At 40.0% G+C, this 22501-nt stretch overlaps 1 non-coding gene and 1 pseudogene across 1 annotated transcript in view; one reads left to right on the forward strand and one right to left on the reverse strand.

The window, feature by feature from the left end:
• The window catches only part of LOC101134179 (uncharacterized), a 95004-nt gene that overhangs the window by 43956 nt on the left and 28547 nt on the right, over positions 1 to 22501 (forward strand). The window lies entirely within an intron of this gene.
• LOC101136333 (olfactory receptor 6M1-like) lies at positions 175 to 14227 on the reverse strand (annotated as a pseudogene).

The raw sequence follows: 22501 nt of genomic DNA on the forward strand, positions 1-22501 counted from the left end.
ATGGCTGAATTGTCTCTTCTAAACTGTGACTACAGTACTTGGCCTCTGATGCGGCACTGAGCCTATTCATACCTTCCCATATGCCTTTGATTTTCTGGTGTCTAAATCTGTCTTTCTCCACACTGAGCTAGAGACGAAAATAACCATTCTGAGCAGAAAAGCTTGGTTAAAGTTTTAAGTTCTCCTGTGCCATGAGGACATAATTTTGCTGACTGCTTCTTTCAAGACTGCCTTTACCTTTTCATTTCTTAGACTATAAATGAAGGGATTCAGAAGAGGGGTCACCATTGTGGTGGGGACAGCTGTCACCTTGTCAAAATCCATTGAATGACTCTGGCTGGGCCTCACATACCTGAAGATGTTGCTTCTATAAGCAATAGAAATGACGGTGATGTGGGAAGCGCACATGGAAAAGGCCTTCCGACGTCCTTGGGCTGAGGGGATGTGCAGGATGGTAGAAATGATGTAGATGTAGGACACAGTGGTGAGCACCAGTGAGGTCAGGAGGATGAGGGAAGATAAGAGGAAGTTTATCATCTCGATGAAATGAGTGTCTATACAGGACATATGTAGCAAAGGGGTGATGTCACAGAAGAAGTGACTAATTTCCTTGTAACAGAAAGGCAATCTGGACACCACAATGGTTGGGCACAACACAGACAGGAAGGCTCCAACCCAGCAGCCCAGAACTAGTAGGAGGCAGGCCCTGCTGTTCATGATAATGGTGTAGTGCAGGGGGTCACAGATGGCCACGTAGCAGTCAAAGGACATCACTGCCAAGAGGATAAACTCCACTGTCCCCAAGAAAACAAAGGAAATAAGTTTGGGTGATGCACCCAGCAAAAGATATGGTCTTCTTGTCCTGCAGGAGACAGGCTAATAGCGTTGGGGTAACTGAGGTGGTGAAAAAAATGTCCAAAATTGACAAATTACTGAGGAAGAAGTACATTGGGGTTTGGAGGCGATGATTCACACATATTAGGGAAATGATGGCAACGTTTCCTGTTAGAGTAAGCATATAAGTAAACAAGAGGACTGCAAAAAAGGGAAATTTGAAGCTGCTGAAGAACAGGAAAGGCCGTCAGGGTAAACTCAGTCACTGTGGTCTGATTTTGGATGTCCACTGCAGGCAATGCTTAGTGGGGAGCACATCTCTGAAAAAAAAATGATAAAATACAGAGATGATACTCAACTTATGGAAGTTTTCAACTCCCAATATCTGTGATAAGAGTGAAATAGAAAAAACTTTGTGTGAGGAGTCAAGAGTGATTCGTTCACAGTCTGCTTCTGACTTTATTAAATGTAAATGTGGTCCCTTGGGTAAATGACATTACTTCTTCTAACTTCAGTATTTTCATATTTCAAAGTTTTGATTGAATGAAATTATCCTCATGGTCCCTATAATTCTAGTCTTTATGATTTTAGTCTCTTTTACACAATGCTCCTTCCTGTCTCTTTTTTGCTCTTCCTGACCTACTACTTTCCCAGCTAAATTCTGTTCTTAAAAAGAGAGGCATACTAAACTGAGAATCCGGTCAATTATTTGAAAAATTGAGAAAAAGAAGGTTAATAAAACTTGAGTTAGGCCCGGTGCGGTGGCTCATACCTGTAATCCCAGCACTTTAGGAGACCGAGGTGGGCGGATCACGAGGTCAAGATATTGAGACCATCCTGGCCAACATGGTGAAACCCTGTCTCTACTAGAAATACAAAAATTAGCTGGGCACGGTGGCGGGTGCCTGTAGTCCCAGCTACTCGGGAGGCTGAGGCAGGAGAATTGCTTGAACTCGGGAGGCGGAGATTGCAGTGAGCTGAGATCACACCACTGCACTTCAGCCTGGTGACAGAGTGAGACTGTCTCAAAACAAACAAAAAACAAAAAAAACTTGTTACTTTTCTCAAAGTTATTTCAACTTTGAAGATATCTTCTAAATCAAAGAACAGAAACTGTTAAAACTGGCCAAGACAGTTAAATTGAGGGGAGTCTACATTTACCTCTACTCATTTTTGTTATTGTTACCATATTTTGAATATCAGTGTAATAGACAATTGGACACAAATTACTCTAATCAATCAGTCTTTCCCTACTTAGTTTTTCTTTGTTTTTACTTTATATAATAGAAATGTTTTGATGTCTGCACTGTTATGGAACAAGTAGGTCCATGATACATAATTCATAATCTGTGTAACCTATTTTAAATATTTTGAAAAAAATCTTACGGGAAAATGATTATTTGTTGTTATTTTGTTGTTTGTTGCCACGTTACATTCATGGCAGCATCCAAAAGAACAACAAACGTTTCCCCTTCCCTTCTCCAACTGATTCTTACAGGTTTTCCCAAAGAAGTCTTTTATATTCAGCATTTTTTCCCCAGCCATTTGAAGAGTAGGTTGTTAATAATACTGCAAAAAAGTGGATGCCAAAACATGTATTTGATCTATCAAAAAGATGTATATGAAACACTCAGCTTAATCTCTGAATACTGCCGAGCTTCACCGAAGATCTGTTTCATGTCTATGTAATTCAGCTGAAGCACTGTCCTCTGGTATATTATTTTGTGACCAGTGCTCTAGTTTCAAGTTAAAACAACTAATTTATATCCCTGAACTAGGTAAATTTTTTAACGTGGTGCACACAGAATTCCTCTTTAAGGGAGGCCATTTCTTCAGACTCTCTACCTGGGAAAAGTGACCTGCCAGAAGCTGTTACTATTATTATTTTTTCATTTATTCATTCTTTTAATTAACACATAGTTTTCTTTAGCATATGCCATGCATCATACAAATTTTCAGGTGCTGGAGCTATATCAGAGGAAAACAAAAAATATAAAGCAAAAATGTTAACAACAAAAAACTTCCCTTATGAAGCTTACAGTATAGTTAAGGGAGACAGAAAATTAGATAAATAAGTAAAATAAATGCTATGATCTTAATTGTGGTAAGTCTCAGAGCTAAGACATTTTTTCTAAACATATTTCCATTTGCAAATCTTGCTGTGACTTTTTCTGGTTCTTGTAGTTGCTTCTTTATTTTTATTCACTACTCATTTTTTCATGAATCAAGGTATCCTTGTTATTTTAATAATTATCTTCATTTTCTCTGTTCCATATAAGAACATTCTGGTTTCTTATAATTTTTTCACATTTCTAAGCTGTTGGTAAGTACACTTTACAAATGCATAGTGGCTTTTGTCTATTTAAGAGTAATTTTCAAATGAAAGTGGCATGGAATAACTTGACTTGCTGTTGAGCTTAGTAGCTCTTTTTACTTCCTTAACATCCTTGGTCCTGGTTTCTGAATCCATGAGTATTGGTCCTCTCCATATTCCTTCCCAGTCTAAATATTTCTTTTGTTTTTCATGAGGTCAGACACCATATCTATTTCATACCTCATTCTTTGAGCACAGAAGGAGCTCATTGATTTACTAAATAAATAAATCAGAATTGGGGAAGCTTCTCCCTTAAGCATGAGGTTGCAGCTGCCACAAGGGTAAGCAATGGTAAGCTCTATAGCTTGTATTTTCATATATCCAGTACAGACTTCTATCACATCCTGTACTTTCTTGGTGTGTTTTTCTTTGCCCAGTTATCAGGATCTGTGTAGTTTTGGAAAACTGCTTCCTGCAATATTAATGCTGGGCTTGGGAAGAAACCCAAACACTGCAATGCCTAATCAAGATCTTTCGTAGTTTAGAGGTGGGAGACAAACAAAAAGGGAAAATTCTGTGATAAAAAGAGAAGTTTACAATAGTAAAGTGCATTATTACACTTCTTCTAGTAATTTTTTGAATTGTTACAAGGTGGGCTGTTTAATTATATTTTAAGTTATTAAAGAATTCCAAAGAGTAATATCTATTGAAATAGGCTCTTGGCACCAATAGAAACTCTTTTTACCACAAATACTCTAATGTTCTCTCCTCGCTCTACTGCTTTTTTGCCCAGACTATAAACTTCTAAACTATTGACTACAGCACAAAGAGCAAAACTATATCTGGTTAGGCAAGTAATAATGTTATTGAGATAGAATACAAAAATAGAATAGAGCACACTATGTAGACAAGGAGAAAAGCTTTGGAATTCCCCTGCATTTTCCCCTTCCTGTCTTCATCACTGATAACACTGAAGACTGACAGATATCTTAAGGCAGAATAATGAAGATTTTCATACCTATCATCCCATTGTTCAATGCCTGTCATCCCATTGTTCCTTTCATTTGTCTGATTTCTTTACAACATCCTTAATGTCTTACTTTTTTTTTTCTTGCTAGGTAGTCTTTTAGGACCCTGATAGGAGCTTGATTTCCCTCTGGTATTTTAAAAATTGAGCAACTCAGCCTTTTCAAAAGCATTATACAATTTTTAAACAATCAAAATCTGTGGTTGTTGAAAACAAACAGAGTTGTTATTTGCCATGATTGTCATAAAAAATTATCACTATGGGAAAAAAATGGTATTGCGAGCTTTCTATTTTGCTATACTTTGGGTGAAATGTACGTCTCTGAGAAGAACTGAATACGTAGCATCTCTCTCCTTTGTGGAGCCTCTTAACTTCTGAAAAGAACCTGGCCTTTTTAAGGTTATCTCAGGGCCCTGAGGACCTCATCATATCTAGGAAGGAAGGCTCCGGGCTCTCTGGACTGTAAAGACCTGTGTGTAACAGTTTAGGCTTTCATTTTTGGGGGCATTTGTTCCCTCATTAACATTTCTGTGGATCCTTAGAAAATTGCATAAAATTGCACATTTAAAGATTCAAGAATTAGTCAGGAAAATGTGGCATAATAGGAAAAAGTGTAGCAGGTTTTAGAATCAATGATGTGCTATATTTTTAGTTTAATCACTTGTAGCTTTATGATCTTTTAATAGGACGCTTAAGCATCCTGAGTTTTATCTTCCTCATCTCTAAAATGGCAAAAGTAGTAATGCCAGATTCAAGGTCCTAAGACAGTGCCTACCACAGTGATTTATACCTAGTAGGTGCTCACTAAATGTTTGTTAAGAACATAGGGTTGGGAAAGGGTGAACAGAAATGAAATAAGATGTGATGCAGGTTGGGGATTAGATGTAACTTAAGTTCTTTACTATCAGTAAAATGTAAAAATGTTTGTTACTGAAGTATATTAAAAGATTTAATTACATACTTAGGATAAAGATGTAACATTTGACACCCTCCCTCATAAAATATTTGACAGAATGGTAATTACATTTTAATTTATAAAATTACCCATAAACAAATATAAGTGACACTTAGATTGTTTGACATAAATACAGATAATTACATGAAAAAGTATACTTACATTACACTGCTTGTAGAACAACTGGTAATTTCTTCATTCAAATATGTTAAGAAATTTGAACTTCAAGTATTTTTTTCCTACTCCATGTCATTCATTATTCTTTAAATGCTTTCTTTGCTCCAATTTTGAATTCTCTATAAACCTACCTCTGTTTTAGCTGAGACTCCTCCTTATACCACACTTAATCCCCTTTGCAGAACCATACCGAATGGTTATTCAATTTTGGCTGGAATACTCCATCTGTCTTCCCTTGATTGAGAAACTACCTTTTTATAACCTCTAATTACTTTTCCCAGTTCTTTTTCTTAGTCCCATTGAAGAAGTCTAAGTCTTGATTTATACTAAGTCCAAGTGTTATACCATTATTTAATCATTTCATCCTGCATATCTAGTGTATCTCAAACTTCGAATAGTCCTCTGAGTTTCAAGGACTACATTTTTGCCAAAAGAATTTCAATTTGGTAATGAATCAAGACATTAGACACGACTGAATTAAGCACAGGTCCTTGACTTCTATTTTATATCACTGGTAAAATGATCGAAAGCTTCTGAACTCTCAATTATTTTTTCAGCAGTAGGAATGTAATTTCCTGTCTATCCAGTCAATTTCTGTTTCTTCAGTGGATCCATCCAGAAAATTGAAGTTTTCAAACCCACAGAATGTCAGGTTAGAAGAAAACTTAAAGGGCATCTGAGCCAACTTTGTCCTAAAAAGTTCTACAATATCTTCAACAAGTTATCCAGTGACATTAAACTTGCTATTCTTAAATCATCTTATTTTACTTTAACATTCTTGATGGTTAGAAAATATTATATTTGTATTCAGTGAAGTAATCTCTTTAACCTTCAGCATTTTGTTTAGGTATTCCTGCTTATTCATCAGGCATATTGTGACTTGATTTTAGATACATCTACCTTATTTGCTCTCCCCAGAAAATAATATGACCTTCCCTATATTAAAGTGATTATAATTGTGATCTTTAATGATTTTTTGTTTACCTTCAGAGATCGGATTAGAATGGCTCTTGGGACTATTGCATAGAAAAGGTTTATTATTACTGCAATCAAGTAATGTTAGAATTGAAGTAACTAATCATAGTTAAAAAGTTAAGGTTTCCTGGAAAACTCTCTTGGGTGTTTTCAGGAAAAACTTAGAGACCTACTTTAAAGCCTCAGAGAAATAGAAACTTGGAAAACTTAAAAAAAAACTGACATGTTCATCATGTCTTAAAATAGGCTTTCAGCTGCTCTTCAAAGTGAGATTATTTACATATATATGTAGATATTTTAAAATCCATTTATTGAGGTATGCTTTATATATAATTAGTAATTTAAAATGTATAATTTGTTAAATTTTGACATGTATACAGTCATATAGCCACTGTCATCAACATGACAATATTTAATGAGGTATTTCCATTACCTTAAAACGTTTTCTGGTGCTCTTTTGCAATAAATGCTTTTCTTCCCCAACCTCAGCTCCTGAAAACCACTGACATGTTTCATATCACTATAATTTTGAATTTTCTAAAATTTTACATAAATGGAATCTTATAGCATATAGTATTTTGTACCTTGCTCCTTTCACTTAAATTGATGCTTTGACAATAATACAAATGATTCAGGTATCAGTCGCTTCTGCCTTTGTACTGTTGAAGATGATCAGTTGTATAGATTGCATAGATATACCACAGTTTGTGTATCTATTCATCAGATAATGGGCACTTGAGTTGTTTCAAATTTTGGCTATGATGAATATAACATCTATGAACATTTGAGTTTCTGTTTTTGTGTGAATATTTGTTTTTATTTGTCTTGGATACATTCTTAAGAGCAGAATTACTATGTTGGATGGTAAAAGGAGATAGTTTGACTTCCTCTTTCCATATTTGTTTGCCTTTTATTTCTTTCTGTTGCCTGACTGCTCTGCCTAGGACATCCAGTACTATGTTGAATAGGAGTGGTAGTAGAGGGCATCCTTGTGTTGTTGCAATTTTCAAAGAGAAGGCTTCTGGCTTTTGCCCATTCAGTATGATGTTGGCTGTGGGTTTGTCACAGAAGGCTCTCAATTTTTTGTACTAAGTTTCTTCAATGCCTAGTTTGTTGAGGGTTTTTAACATAAAGTGATGTTGAATTGTATTGAAAGCCCTTTCTGCATCCATTGAGATAATCCTGTGGTTTTTGTTTTTAGTTCTGTTTGTGTGGTGAATCACATTTATTGATTTGTGTATGTCAAAGCAACCTTGCATACCAGGGATAAATCCTACTTGATCATGGTAGATTAGCAGCTTTTTGATGTGCTGCTGCTATATTCAGTTTGCTAGTATATTGATGAGTATTTTTGTATCTCTGTTCATCGAGGATATTGGCCTGAAGTTTTCTTTTTTTGTTGCATCTTTGCCAGGTTTTGGTATCAGGATGATGCTGGCCTCATAGAACGAATTAGGGAGGAGCCCTCCTCCTCAATTTTTTGAAATGGTAGGCATGGTACCAGATCTCTTCATACATCTGGTAGAATTCAGCTGTGAATCTGGTCTTGAGGTTTTTCTGGTTGGTAGGGTTTTTATTAATGACTCAATTTCAGAACTCATTATAGGTCTGTTCAGGGATAAAATTTCTCCCTGGCTCAATATTAGGAAGTTGTATGTATCCAGGAATTTATTTCTTCTAGATTTTCTTTTTTTTGTTTGTTTGTCTTTTGTTTTTGAGACGGAGTCTCACTTTGGCACCCAGGCTGGAGGTGCAGTGATGTGACCTCGGCTCACTGCAAGCTCCACCTCATGGGTTCATGCCATTCTCCTGCCTCAGCTTCCCAAGTAGTTGGAATTGATCACTATTTTTATTGTGCTGTGGTTCCAAAATGAGGTTGGTATGATTTCAGTTTTGAAAAATTTGGTGAGGATTGTTTTATGCCCGAGTGTGGTTGATTTTAGAGTATATGACATGTGCAGATAAGAGGAATGTATATTCTGCTGTTTTTGGTTGGAGCATTCTGCAGATGTCTATTAGGTCTGTTTGGTCAAGTGTTGAGTTCAGATCTTGAATATCTTTGTTAGTGTTCTTCCTCAGTGATCTAATACTGTCATTAGGGTATTGAATTCTCCCACTATTAGTGTGTAGTTATCTAAGTCTCTTTGTAGGTCTCCATGGACTTGCTTTATGAATCTGGGTGTTCTTTTGTTGTGTGCATATATATTTAGGACAATTAGGTATTTTTGTTGAATTGAACCCTTTACCATTATGTAATGCCCTTCTTTGTCTTTTTGGGCCATTGTTGGTTTAAAGTCTGCTTTGTCTGAAATTTGAGTAGTAGCCCCTCCTTTTTTCTTTTTTTCTTTCTTTTTTTTTTTTTTTTGTTGTTGTTGTTTTGTTCGCTTGGTAGATTTTTCTCCACCCCTTTACTTTGAACCTACGGTGTCATTGTATGTGAGATGGGTCTCCTGAAGACAGCATACAGTTGGGTCTTGCTTCTTTATTGAACTTGCTACTGTATGCCTTTTAATTGGGGCATTTAGCCAATTTACATTGAAGGTTAATATTGATATGTGTGGATTTGATACTGTCATGTTGTTAACTGATTATGCAGACTTGATTGTGTGGTTGCTTAATATTGTCACTAGTGTATGTACTTAAGTGTGTTTTTGTGGTGGCCAATAATGGTCTTTTCTTTCCATATTTAGCACTCCCTTACAAACTCCTTGTGAGGCAGGTCTGTTGGTAGCAAATTCCCTTAGCATTTGCTTGTCTTAAAAGAATCTTATTTCTTCTTCAGATATAAAGCTTAGTTTGGCTGGATATGAAACTCTTGGTTGAAAATTCTTTTAAGAATGCTGAATACAGGCCCCTAATCTCTTCTGGCTCACAGGGCTTCTCTCTGAAAAGTTCACTATTAGCCTGATGAGGTTCCTTTTGTAGGTGATCTGCAGCTGCTCTCTAGCTACCTTTAATATTTTTTCTTTTATTTCTACCTTGCAGAATGAATCTTATGACTATGTGTCTTAGGGATGGTCATCTTGTATAGTATCTCTAAGGGATTCTCTGCATGCATTTCTTGCATTTGAAAATCAGTCTGTCTAGCAAAGTTGGAGAAATTTTTGTGGACAATATTCTCAGTATGTTTTCCAAGTTGCTTGCTTTCTGTCCCTCTTTCAGTGATATCCATGAATTGTAAATTTGGTCTCTTTATTTGATCTTATATTTCTTGGAGGTTTTGTTCATTCTTCTTTATTGATTTTTCTTTATTTTTGGGTTACTGAGTTATTTCAGAGAACTAGTCTTCAAGCTCTGAGATTCTTTCCTTAGCTTGGTCAATTCTGTTGTTAATACTTGTGATTGCATTGTGAAATTCTTGAAGTGAGTTTTTTGGCTGTATCAGATCAGTCTGATTTTTTTTCTTAAAATGGCCATTTCATCATCCATCTTCCATATTATTTTGTTGTATTCGTTAGAGTCCTTGAATTGGGTTTCGACTTTCTTCTGAATCTCAATCTTCATTTCTATCTATACTCTGTATTCTATTTCTGTCATTTCAGCCTGATTCCAATTTATTGCTGGAGAACTAGTGCGGTTGTTTGAAGGTCAGAAGACACTCTGGCTTTTTGAGTTGCCAGAGTTCTTGCACTGGTTCTTTCTCACCTGTGTGGGCTGATATTCCTTGAGTCTTTGAAGCTGCTATCCTTTGGATTTTTTTTGTTCTTTTATCTTCTTTGATGCCCTTGCAGGTTTGATAATGGTATAATGTGAGTTCAGGCAACTGGCTTTATTTTTGGAAGGTTTTAGGGGGCTAGAGCTCAGCCTAGTGCTTTTGGGTTGTGTGCTGTAACTCTGGGGGCTGGTATCAGACCTCTGGCTTTGTTCTCTGGCCTCTCAAAGTTAGGAACCTTTGCTGGAGCAGCTGAGATATTCCTGGACCACTGGCCATAGCACTCTGATGGGTGGTGCCAGCCAAAGCACTTCACTGGGGTAGTAGCAGTGGAATTCATGTTCATTCATGTGTGCCAGCAATAGCGGCAGTGTGGCAGGGTACTATGCTCATCACCTGTGGTGGGGTACCAGTGGGAGTGGAGCTGTGGCATTCCTATTCATGGTCACACTGGCAATGCCCGTGGTGGGGGCAGGCTGCTGTTGCACACAGGGCTGCCAGCCTCTGTGCCTGTGTTTGCAGTAGCAGGGGTGGTGGTGGTGTATGCGGGGGTTGGGGTTGTCATTGTGTGTGTGTTCATGTCAGCAGCAGCAGCTCTGTTGGGGGAGTGGGGTTGCTGGCATCTGTGTGTGCATTTGTGCTGGCCATGGCACAGCCAGGGGTGGGGTGGCCTCATACCAGTAGCAGTGGTGCAGGGTGCATGTGTACACATGTGCCAGTGAGTGAAGGGAGTTGAGGTCTACCCACTGTCTCACATGCCAGCAATGTGATGGGGAGGTGGCTATAGGTAAGTGCATGCTGGAAGAGTGGCATGGGAGAGGCTGCAGTCGGGGAACAGTGTGGGTGGGATAGTACATGATGGTGGGAGCCACTCTTTTGGTGCTTTTCCATGGTCAGATGCAGTCTGCCAGTGAGGGAGCTGCGATAAGGGCACTCAGGAAACATCTTGATTGGGTATTTGAGGCTGCACTGTAAGCATGCATGGCCAGGCTGTGGTCCTGGGGGTGGGGGCAGCAGACGGGGAGTTGCTCAGATTGGGCTGGACCCATCTCACAGGCAAGACACCCTGCTCTGTTCATGTCCAATAGGCCTCCTAAGGCTAATGTCTCCTAGAGGAGCATAGTGAGCCTTGGGTGATGGGTATCCCTGGCCATGCTCCACTGCAGATGTTTCCACACCAAACCCCCTGGGCTCTGCACAGGCTGGAGTCCTGCCCCTACCACCTCTCTAAGAAGCTCTCCCTGCCAGCTCAAGTGCTCATGGGGCTCATAGGGTCTCCTGTTGCCAGGATTCCAGAGGTCTGTGGTGAGAGCAGTCACTTCTTGCCTATTCACCTCGCTCCTCCCCCAGGAATTGAGGGCCACGAATGAGCCCCAGTGTGCAGTAGCTCCATGCAGAGTTGCTGGCTTCCACTCCCTTCAGCCCAGCCTCTGTCATCCCTCTGTCCACTCTCAATGCCTTTACTCTGAAGATCTGCTCAGAGTGTGCCTGTCTTCTCAATGTCCCAGTCTCTTGGTGTCAGATGTTACTTCTGGCTGCTTCTAGTCACTTATCTTGAGTCTGGTTTGCATGTCTGTCCCCTCCAAATCCCATGTTGAAATGTGATTCCCAATGTCAGAGGTGGGGCCTAGTGGAAAGTATCAGATCAGAGGCAGATCCCTCATGAGTGACTTAGCACCCTCCCCTTGGTAATGAGGGAGTTCTTGTTAGGTTTGTTCTTGTGGGTTCTGGTTATTTTAAATAGTCTGAGACTTACCCCTCCTCCATCTTGCTTCTGCTCTCACCATGTGATGTTCTGGCTTCCTCTTCACCTTCTGCCATGAGTGGAAACAGAAATATCCTGTCACAGATATGTCTTTATGACAATGCAAAAATGAACTAACACAGAAAATTGGAACTGAGGAGTGGAGAATTGCTATAAAAATACCTGAAAATGTGAGAGTGGCTTTAGAATTGAGTAATGGGAAGACACTGGAAGAATTTGGAGATCCCAGAAGAAGATGGCAAGACAAGGGAAAGTTTGCAACTTCTTAGAGACTTGTTAAGTGATTATGACCAAATTGCTCATGGAAATATGGACAGCGAAGGCCAAGCTGATAAGGTCTCAGATGAAAATCATGAAGTTATTGAGAACTGGAGCAAAGGTTACCCTTGTTATATCCTAGCAAGGAACTTGGCTGCATTGTATTTATATCCTAGGTCTCTGTGTAAGGTTGAACTTAAGAGTGGCAGAAGAAACTTATACGCAGCAAAGCATTCAAGATGTGGCCTGCCTGCTTATGACAGCCTGGGATCAGATATCAAACAAAATAATTACTTAAAATTGTAACTTATATTTAAAAGAGAAGCAGTACACAAAAGTTTAGAACATTTGCAGCCTGGCGGTGTGGTAGAGAAGGAATCCAAGTGGCTTGCAGAGCCACCAGTTGCCAGAAAGATTAGCATGACTAAAAAGGAGCCAAGTACTAATAGCCAAGACAATGGGCAAAAGGCCTTAAAGGCATTTCAGAAGTCTTTAGGACATCCCCCTTCCATTACAGGCCCAGAGGCCTTTAGGACATCGCCACTCTGGGCAAGGCCTGGGGTGCTGCCCAGTGCCACCTTGGGACACCACTCCCTGCATCATGGCTGTTCCACCTTTAGTCAAGGCTCAATAAGACCCAGGTACAGCTCAGGTCACAGCTCCAGAGGGCACAAGCTGTAAGCCTTGGTGGCTTCCACATGATGTTAAGCCTGCTGTTACACAGAATGCAGGAGTGAAGGAGGCTTGGCAGCTTTCACCTAGATTTCAGAGGAAATATTGAAAGGCCTGGGTGCCCAGGCAGAAGCTTGCTTCAAGTGGAGCCCTTGCACGGAGACTCTACTAGAGCAGTGCTGAAGGGAAATGTGGTGTTGGAGCCTCCGTATGGAGACTCCTATGGGGCACTGCCTGTGGGAATGGGGCCATCACCCACCAGACCCCTGAATGGTAGAGCTAGTGGCAGCTTGCACCTTGAGCCCAGAAAAGCTGCAAGCACTTAACTCCAGCCTGTGAGAGCAGCCACAGGGGCTGCACCCTGCAAAGATGCAGGGGTGGAACTGTCTAAGGCCTTCAGAGTGCACCCCTCACATCAGTGTGCCCAGAATGTGGGACATGGAGTCAAGGGAGATTACACTGGAGCTTTAAGATTTAATGTCTGCCTGCTGGGTTTCAAACTTGTGTGGGCCAGTTGCCTCTTTCTTTTGGCCAATTTCTCTCTATTTAAATGGGAAATGTCTACACATTGCTTTTACCACCATTGTGTCTTTAGAGTAAATATCTTGTTTTGATTTTACATGTTCATAGGTGGAAGAAACATGGCCTTGACTCTCAGATTAAATTGAAGACTTTGGACTTTTGAGTTGATGCTGAGTTGCATTAAGACATTTTGGGTTGGGGACAAAATGGCCAGTTAGATGTAGCTGTGGTCCATGGCACTCATGGGGAGGAATGAAAAGGGGCAAGTGAATACAATACCTTCAATTGAAATATCCAGGTTATCATATTAGGAATGAATAGGCAAGCAGTTAAGATCCACAGAGAGTGGGGAGAAGCAGGTTTGAGGTGGGGGGTGCAGTGATGGCCCACCCAGGAGAAGCTTGGGGCCAAAGAAACCCTCATCCTCAGACAGGGGAGGTGGTGAGTGTTTGTGTGACTCACCTGGGAAGCCATGTTTCTCCCACAGGTCTTTGCAACCTGTGGAGCAGAAGATCCCCTCATGAGCCCACATCACAAGGGCCTTGGGTTTGTTACACAAAGCTGGGCAGAGGCCTGGCAAAATAGCCACTTACACACACACAAAGACCCAGGAGTTTTGCATGCTCGGGCCAGAGATACTGACAAGGTGGAAAATCCTTCTATACACATCCCTAGGAAGGAGGCTGAATACAGGGAGTCAAGCAGCATCGTTCTGTAGGCCCCACTTCCACAGCACCTCATGGGTTAAGACCCACTGGGTTAGAATCCGGCCAGCCAAGGGCAGAGGGTTAAGTCGGCTGGAGACAAGACCTTGTTCCTGGAGGGAAGGACGGCCACCATCTTTATGGTTCAGAGGGAAACAGCCATTCCAGCTTACTGGCTGTGGAGAACGCATACAGTCCAGATGAATAGGGGCCCCCATGGTGCAGCACAATGGCCTTGCCAGATCGGGGCCAGACTGCTTCTTTAACCTGGGCCCTGACACAGTCCTCCTTACTGGGTGGGTCCTTTGTTCCACAGACAGAACTCCGATCTCTCTCTGGCAGGGAGTTCCTGGTAGGAGGGATGACCACCATATCTGTGGTTCTGTAGACTCAGCCATCCCAGCCTGCCAGGGGCACAGAAAAGGAAAGGACCCCGGGGCACAGTATAGCTGCCTTACCAGATCGTGGACAGACTGCTTCTTTAGCCAGACTACTTCTTTAACCGGGACCCCGACCCACTTCTCCTCACTGGGTGGGTCCTCAGCTCTGCAGACAGAGATCTAATCTGTCCTTAGGAGGGAACTCCCAAGGGGAGGAGCATCCGCCATCTCTGCAGTTCCGTAAACTCAGCCATTTTGTCCTGCTGGCTGAGGAGAATATGGGCAGTCCCATATTCATGAAAGAGGCTTCCCCCGACCCAGCACAACATGTTTGCTCTACCAAGAAGCAACCAGACTTCTTCATGGGGTGGGTTCTTGATCCTGTCCCTCCTGATTGGGTGAGATCTTCCAGTGGGGGACCCCAGCTGCCTCCTGCAGATGCAAGAGAGGCCAAAGAGAGTGGGGTCTGCAGTGGACCCCCAGCAAACCGCAGCAGCCCTATAGTTGAGTGGCCTGACTGTTAAAAGAAAAACAAACAAACAGAAGACAACTACAATATCAACAACAGCAACAAAAGACCTTACAAAAACCCCATTCAAAGGTTAGCAACCTCAAAGATCAGAGGTAGATAAGCCCACAAAGATGAGAAAGAATTAATGCAAAATGCTGAAAACTCAAAAAGTCAGAGTGCCTTTTTCCAAATGACTGCAACACCTCTCCAGCAAGGGCACAGAATTGGGCTGAGGCTGAGACGGATGACTTGGCAGAAGTAGGCTTCGAAAAGTGGGTAATAGTGAACTTCACTGAGCTAAAGGAGCATGTTGTAACCCAATGCAAAGAAGCTAAGAGTCATGATTTAAAAATACAGGAGCTGATAACCAGAATGGCCAGTTTAGACAAGAGCATAACTGACCTGATGGAGCTGGAAAACACAACATGAGAAATTTACAATGCAATCACAACTATCAGTAGCAGAATAGACCAAGTGGAGGAAAGAATCTCAGAGTTTGAAGACTATCTTTCTGAAATAAGACAGGCTGACAAGAATAGAGAAAAAAGAATGAAAAGCAACAAACGAAACCTCTGAGAAATTTGAGACTATGTAAAAAGACCAAACCTACAACTGATTGGGGTATCTGAAATAGACAAGGAGAATGAAATCAAATTGGAAAACATACTTCAGGATATCATCCAGGAGAACTTCCCCAATCTAGCAAGACAGGCCAACATTCAAATTCAGGAAATCCAGAGAACCCCAGTAAGATAGTCCATGAGAAGATCAACCCCAAGACACATGATCATCAGATTCTCCAAGGTCAAAATGAAAGAAAAACTGTTAAGGGCAGCCAGGGAGAAAGACCAGGTCATCTACAAAGTGAAACTCATCAGACTAACAGAGGATCTCTCAGCAGAAACCCTACAAGCCAGAAGAGATTGGGGGCCAATATTCAGTATTTTTAAAGATAAGAATTTCCAGCCCAGAATTTCATATCCAGCCAAACTAAGCTTCATAAATGAAGGAGAAATAAGATCCTTTATAGACAAGCAAATGCTGAGGGAATTGGTCACCACCAGGCCTGCCTGGCAAGAACTCCTGAAGGAAGCACTAAATATGGAAAGGAAAAATTGTTACCAGCCACTACACAACACAGTGAGGTACACAGACCAGTGACACTATGAAGCAACCACATAAACAAGTCTGCATCTGTGTTCGTAAGGGATATTTGGCCTATAGTTTTCTTTTCTTGCAGTGTCTCTCTTTGGCTTTGTCTCTTGTAGTGTCTCTGTTTGTTTTTTCCTGTCTCTGTTTGGCTGGCCTCATACAATGGGTTTGAAGGTGTTCCTTCCTCTTCAGTTTTTTGGAAGAGTTTGAGAATAATTGGTTGTATTAGTCTGTCTCATGCTGCTAATAAAGACATACCCAAGATGGGGTAATTTATAAAGAAAAAGAGGTTTAATGGACTCACAGTTTCACATGGCTGGGGAGGCCTCATAATCATGGTGGAAGACAAAGGGGGAGAAAGGCACATCTTACATGGTGGCGGGCAAGAGAGCTTGTGCAGGGGAACTCCCATTTATAAAACCATCAGACTTATTCACGATCATGAGAACACTATGGAGGAAACTGTCCCCATGATTCAATTATCTCCATCTGGCCCCACCCTTGACTCATGGGGATTATTACAATTCAAGATGAGATTTGGGTGGGGATGCAGCACCAAATCATATAATTGGTATTAATTATTCTTTAAGTATTTAGTAGAATTCATCCATGAAGGCATCTGATCGTGGGCCCCCCCCCCCCTTTTTTTTTTCTGTGGTTGTTTTTGTTGGGAGGTTTTTGATTGCTGATTTAATCATTTTTGTTCTCACCCTATCATTCTAAGTCCTCTCAATGCTTTGAGGGAAGTGAGAGAAACAGGTATCTCAGGAAGCTCCCCTAACTGCTGGGCACATTGTATGCGTGCTTCACTCCCTCTTGGTCCTGAGGGAGAAATCACGTGATGAGGAGCTCTCTCAGGGCATTGAACTGTGCTAGCTTGGGGACAGGGACTGATGTGGATAAAGTGAAACTGCTCTTCTTACCTGTTTCAATGCAGCTGTTTTTGGTTATATGTTTGTCTACAGTGCTGCAATTTCTTAACTGAGTTCTGGGATCTCATAAAAGTATTTTGTCCCATATGTGAATAGTAAATCAGTGTTTCCATGGGGAGATGAGGGCTGTACTTCCTAATTTACCATCTTGCTCGTGTCACTTTCAATTTCTCTCTTGATGTGCTACTTTGCACATGGCCCCAAAGTATATCAAGTTGTGGTGCTTCATAAATATTCACAAATAATACATTCTTTCAAAAGTTGTCAGAATCATCACTTGTGGTGGGACCTTGGATCTCACGATAACCATCCTTTATTGATGGGTTAGTCTATGACTTTTGTATTAATAATTTAAATTCTGCCCCAAAGCTGTGACTTATTTATATTGGATATAGGATCTAGACTCCCAGATTAAATACTGCATTATTTTGTTGCCGTTACCACTTAGGAACTTCATTACTAACTTGCTGCCAGTGGAGATAATTCAAAACCAGTAAAAGTTGCAATCAGTTCACTTTGGCTCAGTACATTTCCCTCAGGATTAATTTCCAAACTTTGAACTTAAAGAAAAAAAAAAAACAGTCCCTTAGGACATTTACTTACAACTAGAAGATAAAAAAAAGAGTTTTTAAAAAGCAGGAAGTTTTAGATATTTATTTCTACTCACAAAATGGACTCTACATTAAAGAACATGAACCTTGAGAGTTTAAAACAGATAGAATAAGATAATATCCTATTTATTTAACCAAATATGAGAGTCCCTTCTTAGTTTCCTGTGCATTAGTGGTAAAATAAATTTGACCTCTTCATAACAAAATTCTCATTTAATTAAAAAAATTTAAATGTATGTATTCTGGGTACTGAAAATGTAGGAAATGTAGAAAAGTAGAGTGATGGAAAAATGCCAGCCATCGTATTACTCAAATTAATCTATGTTAACTATTTGGAGTATTTCATTTCAGCCTATGAGAAATTTTGAAGTGCAATTTAATTATGAATGAATGAAGAGGTTTTAAAAATTCCTTTTCTAAATATTTAGTTCCATATTTACCTGTAGGCCTATAGGCCTTTTGTTGTATCCAAGTGAAAGCAACTTCCTCTTTGCACTTGAACATAACTTCACCTCCAATCCAGACCACCGCTGTACAAACTGGTTGGGATATGGGTCTATTCAAAGCAAATAAGACCATGCTAGACATTTTTACGTGTGTGACTGAAGTCAGATACTGAAGCTTGAATCTTATCTTTATTGGGATTTTAACACGATGTGCATGAATAGAAAAAAAACCACATAAGTAATTTGGGCTTTGCATTTTAGTCTATAGGATAGAAACTTGTGTTTAAAGAACTGTTATCCCACAGACTTGGGGTAGTCTTCTGACAGCTCTCTCTTAAACCAGTGATGAGAATGGTGAGTAATGAGGAACAAACATAAAAGAAGACCCTTAAAAAGTCATACTGTCACTGATTTTGTAAATGACAAGGCTTTAGGTAATGTAATATCTTCCAACTGTCACAAAATGTCATGAAACAATCTAATAAATGAAGACTGTTTTACTACATTGAATCCATAAAAGAACTTAAATTGATCTCTTTGGGTGTTTGGTGGGGACCTTGGAGCATAAGGAAATAGCATTCCAAGGAAAAGTATAAATCAAAATAAAATTTGAGTAAGAAATAATTAAAATAAGATTTGTCCGATTACAAAGTGTTACACAGACGGAATTATCTGCAATTTCTTATCAGAGGACTATTCTCTTTTCCTACCACCTGGGTTACAGGTATTAGTATAACTGAGGCTCTCATAGGCTTCTGGCACCAAATGCAGAAAAAAATATTTGCTGTGTTCACTTAGGGGTAGGTGTTTTGCATGAACAAGACCTCAGTAGAGTTCTTTAACCTAGGGGTTTAGCAACGTAAGTATTATTTATAACTAAGAAGACAAAAACAGTGTTGTGAGTAAACAAAACACTTTAGTAATACAAAGACATAATTAATATGATCTGAATTATACGATGTGGTTTTATTTAATCACTGATTCATTCTCCTTAGGATTATCAAACTCACCAGGTGATGCAGAGCCAGAGGTAGACTCTCAGTTCTTTTCATGGTACTATTTTTACACCATTCTGTATTTTCAAACACTTTTTCTTACTTTTGGGGTTCTCTAGATTCAGAGGCTTTAAGGTTTGTTTGCCTTTTATCCGAGCCTTATGTTTCTCTACAAATCAGTGTTCTTATGCCAAAGACTACCAGCAACATACCTATAGTTAAACAAGTAGGGTTTAATTAATCATCACCATGAGAAGAGCCCACACCGTGGGGAACCATAGAATATTTAAATAAGAGGGTGTACCAGCTACAGGATTTGGGCTCTGGTACTTTCGGGAAGTATCTAAAAAAGTAGGGGCTTGCTCTGGATTAAGCATTGTTAGAAAAATGAGGCAATTCTATTACTGAGTATCTCAAAATACCTTATCTATAGTGAGGGTAGACAGAGTGAGATAAAGGTATAATTGGTAAAGAGACAGCAGTCATTCATTTGGCGAGAAAAGGTGATGTTTGGTATTTTGTGCCACATGATGATCTTGTCTGAAATGGATGTTTGGTGAGCTTGTTAACGTGCAATGAGAGAAAATCGTAGCTGTGAGCATCAGTACAGTTTGTACTCACATTAGGGCCTATCTTTGAACCTCAGAGCAGTTCTGGGTGATAGGGGCTACTTTTTTCTTATACATTACCATAATTCTTTTTACAGTGGCAAAGTGATGTTTCCTTCTTTATATTGAATCCTGTTTCAGTTGTTAAGGTTATGCTTAGTTGTTGAACATCTCACCCCTCTTTGATGCAAACCAAGCTCTCTGATTCTCTAGGATACTTAGCAACAGTATCAACATCCATGGTGACATTCCTATTTCTAACCTTGCTTAACAGCCTTCTGCATCCTATCCTTTCCTGGTTACACTGGTCACACTGCATCGTTGCCCTTTCTAACTAATAAAGCCTCAACAAAGCATAAAAATTTGAAGAAAAGAGCTATATACATAGTTACGGGAAACAATAATGGACTTAAAAGGTGATCCTGCTTTCCAAATATAGTCTTTAAAGTCATACTGTGTTGGTAAATTAATCACATTTCTATTTGTGATCACAGTGTGTAGAAACTACATTTACAGATGGCTCACATTAATCAGAATAGAAATTAATTTACAATAACAAAGATAGTGCTAGACAGCTACACAACTTTTGCTTTTGCCAGAATATTTCCTCCAAATAGAAAAAGTATATGGGAAAACAAATTAGGTACATAGGTATTTGGTGAAACTTGAGTCAGAACAAAGGACATTAGTAACCAAATAAAATGTTTAATGGAACTAGGTAAAGATAAAGCTAATCTGAGGCTCCCAATGCCACAGCAGGTGTATACCTGACTTGTGTGCAGGATAGACCTTTTCCCTAGAAACAGCATAGGATGATATAGTCTTCTCATTAAACAGTCTTTTAAACTTGTCTCTTTGCCGTATTGGCTAGGAGAATTAAATATTTTCCTCTTAACATAGTCAAGATTATTTAAAAGGAAGCATTTCAGGCTAGTGAAAGCTCGTTATTTTTCACTCTTCCAATGTCCACATGTGATGACATGTTGTTACTTTATATGAATAATGATCTCATTTAAGAGTCACAAGTGTCATGTAAGGTAAACAGCAGAAATTCCTGCCATCATTTTAGAGATGAGCGAGCAAAAGCTTAGAGAAGTAATATAACCAATCTAACTCCATGGACATTTAGTGGCTAAACAAATGTTAGACATTAGCTCTTATAACTCAGGGTCTGGAGTTTTTCTGCCATTCTGTATTACTACATGAAAAATATTTCAGAGACAATGAGGACATAGAATCTTTACTTTTTTTTCCTGGCTTTCATATCAAGGTTATAATACTTCACTGTTAGTGGTGTGTGATGCTTATTCATTCTGCCTACATAATGCCTCACTTCTGTGCCGCCGTTCACGTGAACGAGGTGCCATACAGAGGCAGCATAGCTTAGATGTCCTGAAGTTGCTTAGTGTCATGTTCCTTTGGAATGTGGTGACACTATTGTGCAAATTGACTCCCTTCATACTTCCTTTACCTCAAGCTATAAATGCGGGGATTCAGAAAAGAAGTCACTACTATAGTGAGGATAGCTGTCACTTTGTCAAAATCCAGCTAATACCTCTAGTTAGGCCTCACACACGTGGAGATGGAGTTTCGGCAGGCAATAAAGATGATGGTGATGTGTGAAGCACAGGTGGAAAAGGCCTCCTGACATCCTTGGGCTGAGGGGATGCGCAGGAGGGAGAAATGATGTAGGCGTAGGATGTGGCATTAAGCACCAGCAAGGTCAGGACCATAAGAGATGATCAAAGGAAGTTTATCATCTCAATGAAATGAATATCAATACAGGCCACCTGCAGTAAAGGGGCAATGTCACAGAAGAAGGCACTAATTTTTTCAGTACAGTCTGGCAACCTGGACACCACAATAGTCAGGCACAACACAGCCAGGAAGGTTCCCAGCCAGCATCCCAGAGCCAGCAGGAGGCAGGCCCTGCTTTTTGCAATGATGGTGCAGCACAGGGGGTCACAGGTTGCCATGCAGTGGTTGAAGGATGTCACTGCCAAGGGGATAAACTCCACTGTCCCCAGAAAGAAGTAGAAATATATTTGGGTGATGCAGCCAGAGAACGATATGACTTTTTTCTAAGGAACAAGTCCATTGGGGTTTGGAGACAATTATCTGTCCACATTAAGTAAATGACGAAAAGGTTTCCTGTTATGGTGAGCATATGAACCAGCCAGAGAAGGACACATAGCCAAATCTGAAGCTCCTGGACAGCAAGAAGGGAGACCGGGTGAATTCAGTTACTATTGTCTGGTTTCGTATGACCCTTTCCACTGGAGGGGCAAAAAAACAAACAAAGGAAATTAGAACAGTTTAAGATACCCTTCAAATTTTCTATGATCTTGCTAAATCTAGAATAGAGAGGACATTCCAGAGGAGAAGGGTCCTAATCCTGTCTATGACTGTGGCCTGGGGCAAATCAAATGATCTCATTTGGTCTCACTTCTCATCTATATGATTAACAGTTTGGATTAAAAAAAATACACAACTCTATGGTTCCTTTAAACTTTTACTTTTTGATTTCTGTTAAACTTATATATTTCTTCTCTATTTCCTTCTTAGATACAAAACCATCCAAGCTAACTGAAGTATATAATAAACTGAAAATTCCCCAAGTTATTTCAATCATATTTTAACCCTTCATTGGCTATCCTAGCATATAACATCACATCATACTTTGTTGAGGGAAGAGAAGCAATCAAACAAATTCTATTACCATTTTTATTTAGTCCATTTTGCCTCACTGTGAAGGAATACCTGCAGCTGGGTAACTTATAAGGCAAAGAGGTTTATTTGGCTCACCATTCTGCAGACTGTACAAGTCATGGCTCCAGCATCTAGTTGGCTTCTGGGGAAGCCTCAGGAAGCTTCCAGTCATGGCAGAAGGCAAAGGGGGAGCAGAAGTGTCACATGGTGACAGAAGGAACAAAAGGGAGAGGAGGAGGTGCCAGTATTTTTAAAACAACCAGTTCTTGTGTGAACTAATAGATTTGGAGGGGGAACATCCA

Source organism: Gorilla gorilla, chromosome 9, assembly GCF_029281585.2.
Source record: "Gorilla gorilla gorilla isolate KB3781 chromosome 9, NHGRI_mGorGor1-v2.1_pri, whole genome shotgun sequence".
Lineage (NCBI taxonomy): Eukaryota > Metazoa > Chordata > Mammalia > Primates > Hominidae > Gorilla > Gorilla gorilla.